Raw genomic sequence first — 18,166 nt, forward strand, 5'->3', positions numbered from 1 at the left:
TCGAGCCGGACAAAAAATCAGCTGCAAACACCAGAGCCAACTCCTCAGCGAGGAGTAAAGAAATTCTGAGAGTAGGGCTGGCTGTGGGATGAGGCTGTGGCTTGGTGGGGACACCCACACCTCCCACACCACCCCTCCCGAGTGTTCTCACTGGCCAGTGAGGTGGTCAGACCCCGGTCTCCACGCCAGGGCTCAGGCCCAGCTGCTCACCGCCCCACCACCCCTCTGGGCTCCTGGTGCCCAACCACCCATATGCCTGTCCATGTAAGTGTCACTCTGGGGGCAGCCATCCATCTCACCCTGTCGTGCCACCATGACCACAGCTCCACGGGTCACCTCACACTACACCTGTGCTCTCGGACCCAGGGTGGTCCCTCTCACTTGGGCCCTGGGGTGGAACACCTGCAGGCAGGACTGTCCCCGTGGGTCCTTGCCAGGCAGGGTGGCGGCCAGTACCACAGGCGCCAGCCACACCCCAGCCGGCAGTCATGCCTCTGGCTCTCCCCCGTCTGCGCCTCAGCCGGCCTCCTGTGTATCCATCTCTGGTGGAGCTTCCAGTCCCAGGCCAGGTGTTCCTGAATTCCTAGAGGGAACATGGAGTCGTTGGCTCAGCAAGGAAACTGCAGGACAGGCAGGGCAGCTCTTGTCCCATCCAGACCTACTGGGGAGTCCACGCTGGGGGACAGTGACAGTCATCCAGCTGGAGACGGCACAAGGGTGCAGGCGGGGGGACAGTGGGCTGCCACGGGGACAGAATGCGGTAGTGAGAGAGGTCACCACCAGAGGAGTGATGGTTGTGGGTGAGAAGGGAAGTGAGGGGGGGGTCAGGGCTGTGGGTCCCTTCTGAGCCTGGGGTCTTCCAGGAAACCTTGGGGCTGGGGGTCGGGGTCGGAGGAGGGAGAGCAGTGTGAGAGCTAGGGGCTGGCAGGATGGTGTCAGATGAGTGTGACACAGCCTGGTGGTGGTGGAGGTGCTAACAGGTGGGCACGTAAGGGGAGTGAGGCACAGAAGGGAGGCCCTGGCCAGGAGTGCCTGGGCGGGGAGGAGTGGTACTGGTGACTCCAGATCCATGACAGGTGGGAGGGGCGGCACCAGGCGGGCTTCCAGTGGAGGTTCAGTCCAAGGGGTCAGCCGCTGACAGGCTCCAATCTAGCACTTGGGCCAGGGCCTGGGGTGCCAAAGCCGTCTCCAGGGCAGTCTCGTGGCCTGAGCGTGGAACTAATGCCCATTTTCCAGCTGGAACCCAGAGAGTCTCAGGTCCTCAAGGAGAGGGCCCCAGGATTGGTGCTGTCTCCCTGAGCATGGCAGGGTCACCTGGGCAGCTGCCCCACCCCATCCCTACCCAGGCTCGGTGAGCGCAGGGGCATTGGTGCGTGTCCTGACGGGCTGAGCAGTCACCTGGCAGTGGAGAGAGGGCAGGCTGTTTTGGACACCAGGAAGCAGGACCTCTAGCCTGAGCCCAGCAGCTGGCTCCCTTCGGCCCCACTGGCCTGCTGGGGTCTGGGGGGGGGTCCTCTATGGGCACCTACTTTGCCCTCCTGCTGTGCCACAGCCCACCCTAGACAACCTCCACGGTCACTGTAGGGCCTGGGGCGGGCCACAGCCAGGGTGGGCATCTCCGTGCTGACAGCAGCTGAGGCCACAGGCCAGAGTGCCATTGGCCCTCACCTCACTCTGCTGTGGGACCCCCACTCAGGTTCCCCTGGCCCCTTCACTGCCCCTCCCCCCACCAAAGCAGCGTAAGTCAGGCTGAGCTGGTTCCTGGTGTGCCAAGCATGGTCCCACCTCAGAACCCTTCCCCAGGGAACAACCCCAGGTCTGGCATCTCTTGCTCCCTCCCCCCTCCACTGGGGCCCCTGCTCAGCTGTCCCCCTTCATAAATCTGCTCTATCCCCTTGCCCAAGTCGCTCCCCTTTGGGAGCCCCCACCCACCCCCAGAGACATATCTATGCACTTAGCAGGGGTGCCGGCTCCTCTCTCTCAGGCTGAGGTCTGGAGTCAATGGTGGAGACACCCTAGCCTCAGTTTTCTCATCTGTATATGGGAGTGTTCCCATCTGAGGGAGGGCCCACCACCAGGCCCAAGGTGGGGGACAAGGGGTTTGGACAGGGGTGAGGATCGGGCAGGAAGGGTGGACTTGACCCCAGCAGGACCTCGCCAGGCCAGGCAAGGGGCGAGGGGTGCAGACAGGGCCCCTGGGACCACGGTGGCTGGGGGTCCAAGGGCCAGGGTACAGGGATGTGGGTTCTGGGGCCTTGAATGTTAGTGCCTCTGCAGGAGCTCTAGCCCTCCCACGGGGAGTGATGCGGGGGAATACCCACCTCTGGCAGCAACCCCTGCTAGCCCTGCAGCCTCCCCTCCAGCCCCAAGTGGGCAGTGTAGACTGACAGTGGGGACCACACTATCGGGATCTCGGTTCAGCCACTGCTCGTCCTCGGTCGGGTCGGGCGTGGCCAGCAGGTGGCGCTGTGGGACCACCCAGTCAGCCCCACTTCCAGGACTGAGAGCCTGCGCCCTGGCCCCCCTGGGGTGCAGTGGGAAGGAGGATGCTGCGGGGTGATTCCCTGGGTCGGGCCGGGCCCAGGTCCCCAGGGAGGGTATCCTGAGGCTGGCCCCAGCCCCAGTGTTTACAGGAATGTCCTGCTCCCGGAATCACAACCGCAGATAAGATAGGCAGGCAGGGGACCATGGACCTAACGACCTGGGGTAACCCAGCGGCTGTGTCTTCTCCCTCACCCCACCTCTGAGGCACCAAGGAGGGGGCCATAGAGCACTGAAGCAGAGCGCCCACTGTGGCCCACCCGTCACCACTCAGCCCCTTTACATAGCTCCTCAGGGTCTTGAATGCAGACACCGTCCTCCCTGTTCTAGTCAGCAGCCCGACCCTTCTGCTGGCTGGGGTCAGGGTCAAGGACCACTGCTCACCAGCTGGGCCATCACAAAGGGCCTGGGGCCCAGCTGGGGGCTCTTTGCCATGTCCCTTGGGGGAGCCAGGACCCTGGCTCTGTAGAGCCAGGAGGTCAGACCCCCAGGGCTGCTGCCACCCCCCCATAGTCCCTGAACCCAGGAGTGGTGCTTTGGGGATGCTGCACCACAGGCAGGTCTTTGGGTGCCTTCTACCTGGATTTCCGAAGGCTGTTGCATACCTGGTCAGTGTAGAAGCTTCTAGAAGTGTGTGAGTGCACGTGCTCACTGCCCAGCCCAGCTTTGCTGTAAAGTGGGCCATGGTCTGATGTGTCTTTACACAGAATCCTGTATCACAGAATCAAACATTTTGTAAGCTGGCCATTCTTAACCGGCGGCCCAGGAGACACTTGCCAATGTCTAGGGACATTTGTCACGACTAGGTGAGGGGGTGCTACTAGCTCAACTGGGTAAAGACCAGTGACACTGCTCAACACCCTCCAATGCCCAGGACACCCCCTCCCAGAAGGACCCGGCCCCTTGTCAACCACAGTGGAGACCATGGGCCTGGGGACACTGAACGGTGTCGTCCACGCTTCCTGGTCTTCTTCCCGATGGGGCTGGAGGAGGAGCCACCCCGTGTCCACTCCACATATCTGGGGCCTAGAGCTGACCCTACTCTAGCAGAGACGCCATGTCTGGCTGCGACCTGGGGGGCTTTTGCGTCCTGCACCCATCACCTGCCTTTTGTAGTGGTCAGACTGGGGGAGAAAATGGATGTGACAGGACCACCACCTCGTATCGTTAGGTCTTTCACTGTGTCACTAACCACCCAGGGATGTCACATTGCTTTTGACTTCCTATCTTGGTGGGGGGTAGTTACAGAGACTTCCACTGGACTTGTCCATGATGGTGGCCAACAACGTGACGTCCACCAAGTGTGTCTGCTCCACTTGTCTGTTCCAGGCCTGAAGAAATGACCACTGGGGAGATGTGCAGACTCAAGGTCAGGGGTCAGACCTGGCCAGAATTCCATTTGTTCCCTGGCTCCTGGGAGCCCCCCACTCTAACAGGGGAGCCACGATGATGCCTCCAGGTAACTCTAGGTAACACCCATGTCCAGCAGTCCCCTCCATGTTCAGCTACGAGGTCATGGTGAGACTTGTCTGGTGATGCAGACCTGTCTGGCGGTGCAGACCCAGCCCCCAGCGAGTCAGTGGGCTCTGGGTCTGAAACCTGCCTGAGGCCTGGAAGCTGGGTAAAAGGTCACCACCTTTTATTTGGACCTCCTGGTCACGCATCCTTGATTGCTTCTCCTTGGCTCCTGTCCAGTGCCAGGAACACCATGTTCTGTTAAACACAACCCTGGCACCTCAGGCCGTTGGCCCAGCTCCAGTTCTGCTGCTTTTGAGAGCTGTGTCTACCTGGCCTGACAACCAGGTGCCATCACCCCTGTCACTGTCATTTCTGCAATGGCCTCTCCCACTATCAGCAGGGCCTGCGGAGCCTCCACCAACTTTCCTGATGATGCTGGTGTCTCTCCCAGCATGTTCCTGAGGGATTGGCCGCAGGGCGTCCTCAGGGTCACCAGACCCTCCTCCACATCTGACGTGGCTGTTCCGAGGGTCTGCCGTCTTCACCAGCATCCATGCTTCTACGGGCCTCCCAGCGCTGAGACTTCAAAGGCTCGGCTATCCACCGGCTCCCTCTACCTGCCCCGACTTGCTGCTGGGCCCTGAGGCCCCTTTGGCGGCGCAGTCCCTTCTGTCCAGTCCTGGGCCAGCATGTCCCCCCAGGACATGTCTCCACTTAATCCAGGAAGGAGGTGGGCAGGTCCTGAGGGGTAAGGCACTGTTGTCTTCAAGGGGGGGTGTGGGCCCGAGGACGTGGGGTTAGCTGTCATTCCCTGCCTGTCCATTCCCCCGAGCCAGTGTCTGGCTGGGACACAGCAGTCACCAGGCTGGGGGTTCACCCTCTTGGGATCTGGCTCCTCTGATCATGAAGTCATCCCGGTCTCTCCCCCAAACTGTTATCCTTTCCCAGAGCAACAGGGGACAAAAGCAGCCCCCCACAACATCATCATCCTTTTTCGCGACAGCCAGACTGCTCAGCTAGTGCGGCCCCCCTCCCGACTCCCCACAGGGACAGCTGGGACGACTGGACTGCGTTCGCAGAGTGGCGGGCCCTTCTGTCCTCTTTCACCGTTCAGGCTGCCCTGGCTCAGCCTGTCTGATTGATTCCCAGAGGCGCAGTGGGTCCTCAGCTGACCCCCTGGGAGCATGAAGGAGATAACCCTTCAGAGAATCCCAGGTTGTGATGAGGGCCAGACCTTTGACCCCTAGTAGACTATTTACTGGGAAGGGGCACAGTCTGGCAAGGCAGCTTTTAACCGAGGCCATCCCTGCAGAGGCTGAAGGTGAAGTCCCAGCAGCTGAGGACAGTCCCTTCCCATCCCCCCCAGCACCAGGCACCAAATCTTGCTCCTCTTTTCACACCCCATGTCCAGTCCACTCCCCTCCCCACCTGCCATCCTGCACTGCCAGCACCTCTCCCACCCCCAGCCCAGAGCCACGCCCACCCAGGCCTGGCCACAGTTCAGTGCTTGCTCATCACCCAACTCCCACCTGCCAGCATCTCCCGGAGGGCTCCTGGGGGAGTGTGGGACTGCACCCCAGCAGCATTCAACCAAAGCCTGCCCTTCCCCCATGCCACTGGCTCCCCAGGTCCTTTGACCCAGGCCCCCCCTCTGTGGGCCACCATCTCTCTGGTTCTTCACTCCCCACCTGCCCGGACCCTGAAAGTTGGTCCTGGGGACCCCCCCTCAGCCATGCACTCAGTTCTCACAGGCTTACCCCACCAGCCTTCCAGGACTCCCACCCATCGGCACTCTGGCCCCTCCGGCCCTTCTGCCCCCCCCCCCACAGCCTCTGCTCTGGGTGCTAATCGCTGACCCCCAGCCTGGGGGTACCAGGGCCATACAGACAGGCAGGCCTCTGGGTAGGGGCTCCAGCTCACCACTTTGGACAAGATGGTCATAAGAAAGGTGATGGGGGGGTCAGGACCTGGCAGCCCTGACATTCTTGCTGTTATTCCACAGCTAGCCTAATGGGCCTTGGGGTGGGGGCATGTCAGGGACCATGGGCAGGGGGTACTGGAGCCTGGGTGGGAGGGTGAGGGGGCACAGAAGGCCTGGATCCTGTGGGCAGCCACCTGGCAGAAGGCTCCACACTGTGGTTGGGTGGGACCAGCTTTAGGCCTTTTCAGGGACAGGCTGCCATTCAGGCCATCTGCCCCCTCCCACTCCAGGGGCCCCTCAAAGCCCTCATTGTGACTGGGCTCATCCCAGACGCCAGGCTGGCTGGCTCCACACCAGTGAGGGGCAAAGGCCCAGCGTCTCCTGGTGGGGCTGCATGGAGGGAGGGGCACCCACCTTTTCAGAGACCCCCTCCTCTCAATTCCAGTGGGCTCCTTCTGAAGTTTCTGGGGGGCATCACCAAACTGGGCCTGGGGAACTAGCCCTGGCTGCCCTCTGTCCTGCTTGGCCACTCTCTGCCCCTCAGCCACTAAACGGCACCCAGGGTAGGGTCTTTCTGCGCCCACCCACCTGCGGGGAGGCCGAATGGACTAGGGCGGGAAAGGGTATCTGACCACGTTCCTCACTCAGCCCTGAAGGCCCAGGGGCCTCTCATGGAGCCTGGGCAGCGCCCTCCAAGGCCTGCAGGCCACAGAGCGGACTGCGGCCTCCGCCCCGCCCCGCAGAGGCGTCGCCCGCCGGCCTCGGTGCCCAAACCTAGGTGCGTGGCCCGTCACCCTCGCCGACTGGGGTGGGGAGCGGGCACCTGAGAGACCGTGCCCGGCGTGGGGTCCTCTCCCGGCAGCTCAGCCCCTCGGGGAACCCCGCAGCGCGGCAGGTGCGAACGGGGAGCCCCTTCCCGGGTCCCCACTTCCCGCCCGCTCCTCCCCTGCCGCCCTCACACTCCCCACCCTGAGCCCCCTCCTCTCAGTCTCCGCCCTCGAGCGGCCAGGGTCTTCTGCCTCCATGGGCCCCCCTCCCCTCCTCCTATCCCCCGCCCGCGCCCCCCGTAGCCGAGGGAGGGGGTTGGCGCCGCCCCCCCCTGTTCCGCCCTTGCTGAGCAGATTTTGGCGCCGGGGCGGGGAGGGGGCTAAGTCCACAGGCGGGAAGCGGGGCGCGGTCTTGCCGGGAAGGGGGCGGCACCGGAAGCAACGGCCCGACTTTCCCTGCGGGAGGGGCCGCGGGAGGGGCCGCGGGAGGGAGGGGCTGCGGAAGGGGGCGGGATGGGTTGTCTCAGGGTCTCGTCCGAGTTGGAGGGGCCCGGGGGCCGCCCGTGCCCCGCCCCGCCCGCGTCCCCACCCCCGCGTCCTGCGCGTCCGGGCACTGGGACGCCCCCATTCCCGGAGCAATAGTAACGTGGGGATGATGACGCTGATGGTAAAACCCGAGGTTTCCGACGTAGGCGTGGCGCGTGCGCGCTCGGCCACGACCTTCTTGGAAAGCGTTTGGCGACAGGTGGTCGCGGGCGGGGTGCTCGCGCCCCTCGTGACATCATTGCGCGGGTGGTGGTGGGGGTCCCGCAGGAAACAAGGACGGCGTAAGGAGGCGGTGAACAAGATGATGTAAATTCAAAGGTGGGGAGCAGTGTAGGTCGCCCCCAGATCCCCTCCGCGTGGGGGTGGGAGTGGCGCCCGTGTCTCAGCCTGGGGTCTGGCTGTAGGGGCTCCTTCCCTGCTGGCTGGCTGCCCTGGCTCTGCGAGGCTATGGGGCAGAGTCCTGGAAAGGCCTGCCTCCACCGAGAAGGCTGTGGGGCCCCAGGACTCCAGCCTGATACGCTAGCTTTCGGGTGAAAGTGCCCCAGTGTCTCTCTCCCAGGATAGGAGTGCGCCCCTGCAAGTCGGAGCTGGGCAGCGCCTGTCGAGGCGCCCTTTCCTCCCCGCCCCCAGGACCTCAGGCCCTGCCTCTGGGGGGTTGGGGGGCTCGGTAATGGGGCGGGGAGCAAGTCAGGTCTGGTCTCAGCAGGGCATGAGCCCCCACAGCTCTCTCCCCTCCCCAAAGAGGCGGCCCTGCTGGCTGGGTCCCGGGACACAGCCCACCTTCCTGAAGGAGGCTGGTGGGACCAGTGACTGGGGATGGAGGGGAGCACCCTGCTCCTGGTGGAGCTGGGGAGCAAAACCAAAACGAAGGCCTAGGGTGTTTCCCCCACTTCACCAGCCACGCTGCACCCTCACCCCAGTGAGGCCCCATCTGATCCTTTTCCCACCAGCTGGGTAGCCTTTGTAGTTTCAAAAAGCAGCCAGAGATTGTATGTCAGTCAGCCAGAGCAGGGGTGACCCACCAGCCTGGATGTGGGGAGGCGAGCGAGCCTACCCCCTCCACACCCATCCCTTGGTGTGGCCCAAAAGCCTAACTGACCACCGGTTACTGCTGGGACACCCGGTTTTCCTGGCTGGCTGCAAGATGTCAGGTCTATTTCTGGTCCCAGGCTAGAAATGGGGTGCTCCCCAAAAAGCATATGGGTTGGGGGTGAAGGCTCAAGGTCCCTCATGACCCCACAATCCTTTTTTCATCCCTCGTCTTCCTGGGCTACCATCTAAGAACCAGGTGTATGGGGGCTGACCTCAGCACCCCTCCTCCATCCTGGTTCCACTTACTAGCCTTGCCCCTCCCATCTCTTGCCCACTATCAGCACATCCCTCCTTAGGGGGAACAGTGCCTGGGAAAGCGGGGTGGGGGGCACCAGCCTGGGACCCCTGGCCTGCTGCCCTAGGTGAACCACAGAGATTGCCTCAGCTGCTGACCACAGAATAGTGGCTTTTGTCTGGCTGCCTGGGTGGGGGCTGGGGTACCAGCCCCGGGTGTCTCAGGCAGAGGATGGCACCCGCCGGCACCCACAGGCATTTTGTCCATTCACCCTCCATCCTCACTATTAATAGCTCTAGTCGTCAGCAGAGCTACTATAAATAGCCCCACAGCCCCTCACACAGACGGTGCAGGCGCCTGCTGCCTGGGCACACACAATCACCCACACACACCCGCACACTGGCCCACTCAGCCGTACACGCTCACTGGTCCACTCAGCTGTGCACGCCCGGGCACCCAGCCCACTCCTCTCCACGGCCAGGCATGGAGGGCTGCACACACCGCCCCAGTCACCCTCTGCTGAGGCTGTCCCTGCATCCCTCACAGTTCCTCCCAGAACTGAGGCTGGCAGGGTGGGTGCTGTTTCCATCCTCCTTAAGGCCACGTGGCAAGGGGCCTGGAGCAGCATTCTGGCCCTTCCTGTGCTGGGTCTTGCCCGGCCTCCTGGGGATGAAGGCACACTTGGTCTGCAACCTTGGGCCTTTGGCACATGAGAGGCCCTCTCTGACCCTAGAGGTTCTCATCGTGCAGCAGGCATCACAATGTCTATATGGCTGAGCACCCAGGGGCAGTTCCTCCAACCGGTGTGGAGGGAGGTCCACCTGGAGGGAAGCCCTGGCCCCTGACGCCCCATCCCAGGACACCCAGCGTCTGTGTGGACTTAGCCCTGGCTCTAGGCTCCTGGTGCTGAGGGTCACAGGGCTCTGCCAAGCCCCAGGGGACACATGCTCAGCACAGCCGCACCCACCCTGACTCTGGCTCCAGTGGACCCCAAGCTTGGTCTGGCCTCCCACCTGTCCCATGGGGCAGGCACCATTGAATTTCTGTCCCCTGCTGCTTGCCCTGGGGGCCTTATCCCAGGTGGCCAAGCTGTGACCCCCATTCCCAGGAGAGCCTCCCCTGTAGGACCCCGTGGCTGGTGGTGCCCAGGGCCAGGATGGGGGCTTGGGGACAGCTGTTATTGTGCCAAGAGGAGAAAGGAAAACAACCCTGTTTACGGAAAAGGCGCGTCCGCTGCTGCTGGCCAGCAGCCGTCCTGGGGGGGACAGAGGCCCTTTGTTGGGAAAACAGGAAGCGAGGATTTCCAGGACCCAGCGGGCCACCCGCCGGCCGCTCGCCCCAGCTTCCGCCAATTCTCAGAAGCTTCTGCCGGCCACCAGCTGCCTGTCTGTCCATCCACTTGTCATATGTCCCTCTGACCATGAGGCCCAGGTTTCCGGCTTTGGGGCAAAGCTGCTGTCAATGCTGAACCCCGCGGTGGGGGGAGGGGTGTCAACTGGAGGCTGCTCTCTCCTCGTGGAGCCCCCTGGTCACATAGAGACAAATACCCGAGAAGCACCTGCTGGGTGCTCAGCTTCAGGTAGAAATGGGAGCACGGCAGGCCCTCTGAGCTTTGCCACCCTGGGGCCACAATCCCACTCAGAAACCCATGGAAAGACCAGCCCCATGCTGCGGCCTAACAGCCCAGAAACATGCGGGTAGGTGGGGGCTCTGGTAGGTCACAACAACCAGGGTACCCCTGATGGCGGCCTCGGACCAAGACCCAAGGAGCACAGAGAAGGGCAGTGCCAGGCAGGTGTGAGGAAAGGGGCATGGGAGGCGCTGGGCTCAGCAGGGAGGCCCAGAGGGTCTAAGCTCTCCTCCTCCTCCCCGCCCTGCCTGAGGAACAGTAGGGTCTTAGGGTCAGGGGTCACCATGGCACTGCAGGCCAGACCAACATCCAGCCCCTGCCTCACACGCTGCTCACTGACTGACCTGCTGCAGCGTGGGCAAACATGCACGTGTGTGTGCTCACGTGCACACACGTGTGCAGCCACACACGCGTAGCGCAAACACGGACCCAGCATTGGTCATCAGCACAGTCACTCTGTCTGTCCCCATGTGCAGGACACAGCAGCTGTGTCCCCACCCCTCCCCTCACTCCCAATCCACATCTGGGGGTTGTGGAGGGGGCCCCTTTGGCTCACCCCCCACCCCTGCTTCGGGCACTGGCCAGAGCTGGCCTGCTTGGGTCACCCTGCCTCGTGCAGCTGGGAAATGCCACAGGGTGCCTGGCGCTGGGCGGACGGAGCTGGGTCAGCACTGTGTCGGTGACATTCCCTGCCCCCTGCCCAGGACCTCCCTAACTCTGAGTGTCCTCCACCTGCTGGTACCCTGTTGGGCTCCCATGGGTCAGAATCGGTTCCCCTGTGACCTCTGTCCTTTGGGGTGGGTGTGGGGTGGGCACAGGATGACTTAGGAAGGGTGTCCAGGGGCAGTGAGGGAGAAAGCAAGTCAGGTACGCAGGAGGCTGCTGGCCCTGGGATCCCGGGTCCTGGCAGGTGCCTTTCGCCTCTGTGGAATCCGGCCACCACCCCTCTGCTCACCTGTCCTCCCTCCCCAAATGCCCGGCTGGGTCACTGGGGCTGGGCGAAATTTGATTCTGTCTGGGGCAGGGGTTGGGCCAGGGCCTCCACCAGCTGGGCTCTGTCCAGGCCCAGACGGCTGCCCCCGCCCCTGCCACGTCCTCAGCTTCCCCACGCTGGTTGTGGGCCAGTGTTTGGACTCCCATCCAAGCTGTGCTGGGCTTTTATATTGTTCTTTCTTTAATTCAACCAAGGAAAGGAGACGAGCACTGAGCTGGCTCATGCCAGGGCATAGGGGGACTGAGGCCTGAGAGTGACCCTCCCAAGTTCACGGGCAGCTGGACACCAGTAACTTCCACGGCCCGACACCCGAGTCTGTACCATCATGAATGGCCCTGGGATACAGAAGACAGGTGCCCTCACCTGACCTCCCTCTGCTGCCCATCTTGGTCCCTGGGAGGCCGGGCAGAGGGGAGGGAGGGGCCACATGGATATGGGACACTGGGTGGGGGCAAGGGATGGCAGGCCCCCCAGTGGCACTGGCCTGCCGTGTTGGAGGCAGGATGTCAGGAACAGAGCTTGTGAGAGGAGACGTTGGAAAGTAAATGGGGGCCAGTCCTTAGGGTGTGGCTCTGGCCCAGTGGGTGGGAGTCTGCTGGCCCTGCGCAGAGGGGCCGTGATCTGATGGAGGCTAAGGCGATCTCTCTGCTGCATAGCAAGAGAATGAATGTGTGAAAGAATGAGTGAGTGAATGAACGAATGAGTGAACAAGCAGTGAGTTGGCTGCCCAGGCCCGTGTCTGCTCACTGCTGACCTGGACATTCCTGCCCCAGCAAACCTGCCTGTGGGAAAAGAGACATGGCCCCAAGTGCTGTGCATAGAACTTCTCGAAGCCATAGGCAGCGCAGGGAGTCTGGGTGGTGAGGACGCCTGCCTCCTGCTTGCTGAGGACACAAAGCTGCAGCTGTTCCCACCGGTGGCCCATGCTGGCAGCCATCTTACTCCAGTCCTGCCCAGGACTGCTGGGCCAGGCCGGGCTCCAAGGGGTCCAGGACAGCCCCCTGGGGACTTCTCTGCCCTGTACCATGGGGTGGGCAGTGTGTGGGCCCGTGGTCACCCACCAGAGCCTCAGACCCTCCCCCACGTCTGGGCTGGCTGTTGCAGTGGGAGGAGAGGCAGGAGGGGGCAGCCCCTGCATAGGGGCCAGGCTTCTGCTGCCCACCCAGGTGCAAGCCAAGGGAGGCTCAGGGAGACTCATGCCTGGAGGGGCACAGGTTGGGGAGGGCCTTCGAATAGCCTCAGGGGCTTTGAACACTTTGCCTGAAAATTGCTTTCCCTAAAAATCACCTTTGGGGGGTGGCCGGATGGCTTAGTTGGTTAGAGCGCAAGCTCTGAACAACAGGGTTGCTGGTTAGAGTCCCACATGGGCCAGTGAGCTGCGCCCTCCAAAACTAGATTAAAGACAACAAGCTGCAGCTGAGCTTCCGGAGGGGCAGCTGGATGGCTCAGTCGGTTAGAGCGTGGGCTCTCAACAAGGTTGCCGGTTCCATCCATGGGAGGGTGAGCTGCGCCCCCTGCAACTAAAGATTGAAAACAGCGACTGGACTTGGAGCTGAGCTGCACCCTTCACAACTAGACTGAAGGACAACGACTTGGAGCTGGTGGGCCCTGGAGAAACACACTGTTCTCCAATATCCCCCCCCAAAAAAAAAACTGAAAAAGAAAATCACCCTTAGCTACTTGCGCCTGAGTCCCCACACGAGACCCCACACCCGGAACAAAGCTGAAGCAACAACCACCATGGGGGCTGGCAAGTGGTTGGGGGACTTGTGGCTGGAGGGGCACATGGTCCTCGGTCACCTGACTCTCCAGGACCTCCCTGCCTGCCACCCTCGGGCCCGCGGCCAGGTCTTGGGGAAGGAACCATAGGCATGTCAAAAAGGGAGGGTTTGCTCCATTAATGAGGGTCCCTGCCCTTGGGGTGCCCCGGCCGGTGACTCCTCCCTGGCCCAAGCCCTGAGTGCATGGCCTAGGTGGTCACATCCCATCACGGCCACGTTGGGGTGTGTGAAAGCAGCCCTACCTCCTGCCAGTCAGGGCTGCCCACGCCTCACAAGATGGCCACTTGGCTGTCCTGCTGCTCCTGGCCAGCTTGGCTTGTGTTCCTTGCTGTGTCCTTGGGGCAGACTGGCCTCCCTGGGCCCCAGGACCTCCGACCTGCAGAGCCCAGAGCTGTGGGGCCAGGAGCACTCCCACCCAGGTCCCGCTGTGGGTGGCAGGGCTGTCCCCAGAAGCAAGGGCCACACTGTGACCTTCCTGCCATGACTCCTGTTGAGCTGCTCTAGCCACACGGCTTGGTGGCTCCTTCTCTGAGTCTGTGGCCGTTCACGCACTGTCAGGACCTCCTGGCTCTGCAGGGTGAATCAAATGGGGCTCAGACAGGGACCGGCATCCGGGAGAGCAGTAAGGGTGGCATTCATCTCTGCCACATCAGCACCCAGGCTGTGGCACTCTGTTTACTGTCTTGGCTGGGGCGGGGGGAAGTTCCGGGTTTCCACTGCTGTTCCCACCATGGTAGCTCTTTCCTCCTAGGCTGAGAATCCATCAACCTGATTATACATTCAGGAGCTGGGGTGACGACCACTGTGGTCCGTGGACCGAAAGCCTTAACCAGGACCCCCTTATTGCCTGACCCCACGTGCCCCAGCGCAATGGGGTTATGATGCTGCTTCAGGTTTCCAGGTGCTGGTGCCAACATAGACCCTGGTCCTCTCCCCAGGGAGCAGTGCTGGAGTGAGGGCATGAGCCCTGCAGAAGTCTTCAAGTGTGGAAGGACGTGCGGCTGTGCCGTCCTCCCACCCCACTGGCCGCCTCTTCGGTTGGTGGACCAGGCGGAGAGCTGCCAGGGGCCTCAGCTGGAGGCCCCTGGGAGGGCTGGGTGCAGAGCTGTGGCAGGACAGGCCTGAGGTCATCCCAGGCCTCTGGCTGCCCTGCCATGGGTGGAAGAGGAGAGGGCAGTAAGAAGGGACATTGGGGTCACCGAGGTGAGACAGGACAGTGACAAGGAGCAGGGTGGGCTCTGGATCCCCACCTCCTGGTTTCATGCCCTGTGCTACCCCCTCCCCAGCAGCACAGACCTGCAGGGTGACTTTGTAAGGTTCTGACAGAAGCGGCCTCATGGAGAGGTCCACGAGGTGTGGAGCTGATGGAGGTCCCCGCCAGTGGGGACTGGAAGCCACCACACCCCCCGGAGGGAATGCAGAAGTGAGCCTGACATGGTCGACCCTTCCGCTGAGACTGGAACCCACTCAGCACCTTGAAGCAGAGGAAGCAGCTCAGCCACCCCTGGATCACAGGTCCACTGACACCAGGGGATAATAAACTGTTGTTTTAAGCCACTAAAGTGGGTAATGTGGGGTAATTTGTTACACAGCAAGAGCTCGCCCAGTGTTAAAGGTGGAGCGGGCTGTGGGGCCTGGGAGAAGGCGTCAAGGTGGACGCCAGCGCGTGCAGGGAAGGACCTGCAGCAACAGGGCAGGCCCTCATGGAGTTACAACACGGATGGACCGGGAGGCCGTCATGCCCAGTGAGGTAAGCCAGTCACAGAAGGACTAACATTGGGTGAGTCCCCTTAGTGAGGTCCCTGGAGTTGTCATAGTCACAGAGACAGAGAGTATACGGTGATACCAGGGGCTGGGGAAGGGGGAGCCGCATCAGCGTTTAAGGGGGACAGTTTCAGTTTGGGAAGATGGAAAGTTCTGGAGATAATGGTAGTGATGGTTGCAACAACATGAGTGCACTTAATGCCACTGAACTGTAAAAATGGCAAATCTTATGTTACGTATATTGTACTACAGTGAAACATAAACAGCGGAGTCCATTTGGAGCAGCGTTTCCATTCTGGCAAGAACAGAACACACGTGCCCTGATGAGCTGCAAATACGCCCCTGCGATTCCAGTGCCTACAACGAGCTCACTGCTCTCGTGTTTGCATTTAAAACTTGCCTTGCTTAGTGTGGAGGCAAACAGCAATATTCGTGATAACGATTTGAAATTTAATGTTTCCTTACTTAGAACGACATTAAAGAAACAAATGGCACCACAGGAAAGAGGAACAATTTTGTACTTTAGTTCCTTCAATGTCACTTCTTCCAGCTTGTTGAGCAAGGGGCCCTGTGTTGATCACGTGGCCGGTGGGCAGATCCAGGCAGACCTCCCCCTTCTCACACGTGCTTCTCGGCCAACATACACACAGGTGGTAAATATAGGGACAGTTAGTGACAGCTACCAAACTGCCCTGCAGGAGCTGGCTGGAGGGCTGAAGCCTGGCCAGCCCTGCTCGGTGGCCTGGGGCAGGCACACGCTGTTTGTGTCATTACTGTTGAAACTGCACACTGTGTGTTCTTTGCTGAGTGCACGTTGCATTTAATGATTTAAATATTACAATATGTGTATTTTTTTAAAGATTTTATTGGGGAAGGGGAACAGGACTTTATTGGGGAACAGTGTGTACTTCCAGGACTTTTCTCCAAGTCAAGTTGTTGTCCTTTCAGTCTTAGTTGTGGAGGGCGCAGCTCAGCTCCAGGTCCAGTTGCCATTACTAGTTGCAGGGGGCGCAGCCCACCATCCCTTGTGGGAGTCGAACCGGCAACCTTGTGGTTGAGAGGACGTGCTCCAACCAACTGAGCCATCCAGGAGCTCAATGGCAGCTCAGCTCAAGGTGCCGTGTTCAATCTTAGTTGCAGGGGGCGCTGCCCACCATTCCTTGCGGGAGTCGAGGAATTGAATGGGCAACCTTGTGGTTGAGAGCCCACTGGCCCATGTGGGAATCGAACCTGCAGCCTTCGGAGTTAGGAGCATGGAGCTCTAACCACCTGAGCCACCGGGCCGGCCCCAATATGTGTATTTTTTAAAAAGTCATTTCCTGGGCATATGTCCCCACCACCTTCTGCGGCCCCCAGTCCCAGGCTTGGGAACTCAAAGGTGCCCTGGGACCATGGCGGGGGAGACCAGTGGGTCTTGGGGGGAGGGGCATTCTGCATTTCTAACAGTCTCCAGGACCCCAGCTCAGGTCCAGAGCTGCACCATCCACATGAGCCCCTCCTGGCACATGTGAATTGAGCTGGCTGAAACGTGGGAGGTGCTGGGGCGTAGGCCTGAGCAGAAAAGGTGTGCACTGTTATTAATGCCTGTTTATATTGACTGCCTGTTGAAATAATATCTTGGAGATTTCAGATTAAATAAGATCATGTATGTATTTATTTATTTATTTATTTCCCCCCCTTCTTATACCTCCCCCCTCTCCTCTAGTTCCAGCCATTGTTTCTCAGCCTAGTTGTGTAGGACACAACTCCCTGGCCCATTCTGGTATTATGAGTCTTGCGCTCCCCGCCCCGGCTGAAGCAGTTGGTCACCAGTTGTCGGTCGGCCAATCGGTCGGCCAACCGACAACCACGCACAGCAACTCACGGCAGCTCTCTCGCTGGCTGCTGGCCACTCATGCTGGCCACTGGCCGCTCCTGGCAGCCCACGGTAGCACACAGCAGCTCACGCCAACCTCTGGCTGCTCACAGCAGCCCAGCTCCAGGGAGAGCTGTTGTTCACAATCTTAGCTATAGAAGGCGCAGCTCACTGGCCAATGTAGGAATCGAACCAGCGACCTCGGCATTAGGAGCATGGCGCTCCAACCACCTGAGCCACTGGGCCGGCCCAAGATCAGTTATTAAAATTAGTTTCACCTGTTTCTAGCTAGTGGGCTCCTCACCACCACCATACCAAATCACAATCAGATCTTTTCCTGTGCCTGCCAGAGAGCAGGGGGCTGGCAGGAAGGTGGGCCCTCATGTCCAGCACACCCTCCCAGAGCACAGCAAGGCCGCCTCCTCCCCACGGGTCCACCTGCCCCATCCGACCATGACCCAGCAGCCAGAGTCCCTCCGGGTTCTGTCCAATCCAGGCTCACCTTTTCCTGCCTCACCAGACCACCCATCAGGCAGGTGTTCCCTCACCCTTGGCCCCGCCAGCTCCTGCCACCCCACACACCCATGCTCTCCCCAGCTACCCTCCCATACCCAACCTGGCTAGGTCTGGCCACATTGGGCCCATCCCAGAAGCTGGGAACAGAATCTGGGGGAGGCTCCAGGTGTCTTCTCAGAATCCCCCACCTGCCCCACAGCCTGCAGGGCCTCAGGATGGGGCAGGAGGACAGGGTAGGCCTGGTCCAGACAGAGAGTCAGAAGGTAGGAAGAGACTTCCTGTCTCCTCGGCCCGCAGAGCCATCACTAGGGCACAGGGACATGGGGGTGCTGTGCAGGGACGTGTCTGGGCCTGGTGAGGTCCTGTTACAGAGGAGAAAATGCTCTGAGGCCCTGGTTTTGTGGCCCCAAGGGGGCTCTCCTATGAACAGCTGGGGACACAGGCCTGAGGGGCACCGGTGTGGGAGGGGCATGCTTGCGAAGACTGCCAAGCTCGGGGGGCTGCCCAGCCTCGTGCAGTTGGGGTATGGGGCGTCTCTGCACAGCGTGGTCAGGCCTGCATGCCAGCAGGCAGGCGGACACACACACACACACACACACACACACACACACACACACACAGAGAGGCATGAGCTTGCAGACAGGCGGCTTCCTGACCACCAGCCTTCCAGAGAACCATTGGTCATGCAAATGACCCATCCTGGGGGCTCTGCCAGCATCCAGAGGAGGTTCCAGAGCTGTCATCTGTCCAAGGTGAGGCCTGGGCTGAAGGGTGGTACCCTGCAGGGCCCTGCTGGGTCATGCAGCCCCCTCCCCACAATGGGGGGCAGCTGAGAGATTCCCCCATCTGCAGAGGGACCCCAGCTGCAGACCCAGACTGGCCTCAGACTTGACCCCAGCTGCAGACTCAATGCCCAGTGCCACCCTCAGAAGCCCCGGTATAGCCAGAACCCTGCTGGGTGGGGTCAGGGAGGGCCAGGCCTCTTTCCCAAGCTGCCTCCAGTGTTGTGAGCCAAGAGGGAAGGTGCTCAGCCCTGTGCCCAGCCCACCAGGGCAGGACACAGCCC

At 61.2% G+C, this 18,166-nt stretch overlaps 1 long non-coding RNA gene across 3 annotated transcripts; it reads left to right on the forward strand.

The window, feature by feature from the left end:
- The first annotated feature begins 946 nt into the window (after positions 1-946).
- On the forward strand, positions 947-16,200 carry LOC141570212 (uncharacterized). 3 transcript variants are annotated; one of them, XR_012494207.1, is made up of 4 exons: positions 947-1,351; positions 3,871-6,815; positions 13,717-14,715; positions 14,982-16,200. It is a non-coding gene; the product is annotated as an uncharacterized LOC141570212 (long non-coding RNA). The 3 variants fall into 3 exon arrangements; XR_012494206.1 differs by having other exon boundaries at positions 3,871-4,000; positions 4,397-14,715; XR_012494205.1 differs by having other exon boundaries at positions 3,871-14,715.
- Positions 16,201-18,166: the final 1,966 nt, after the last annotated feature.

This window comes from Rhinolophus sinicus, linkage group LG02, assembly GCF_036562045.2.
Source record: "Rhinolophus sinicus isolate RSC01 linkage group LG02, ASM3656204v1, whole genome shotgun sequence".
In the NCBI taxonomy this organism is placed as follows: Eukaryota; Metazoa; Chordata; class Mammalia; order Chiroptera; family Rhinolophidae; genus Rhinolophus; species Rhinolophus sinicus.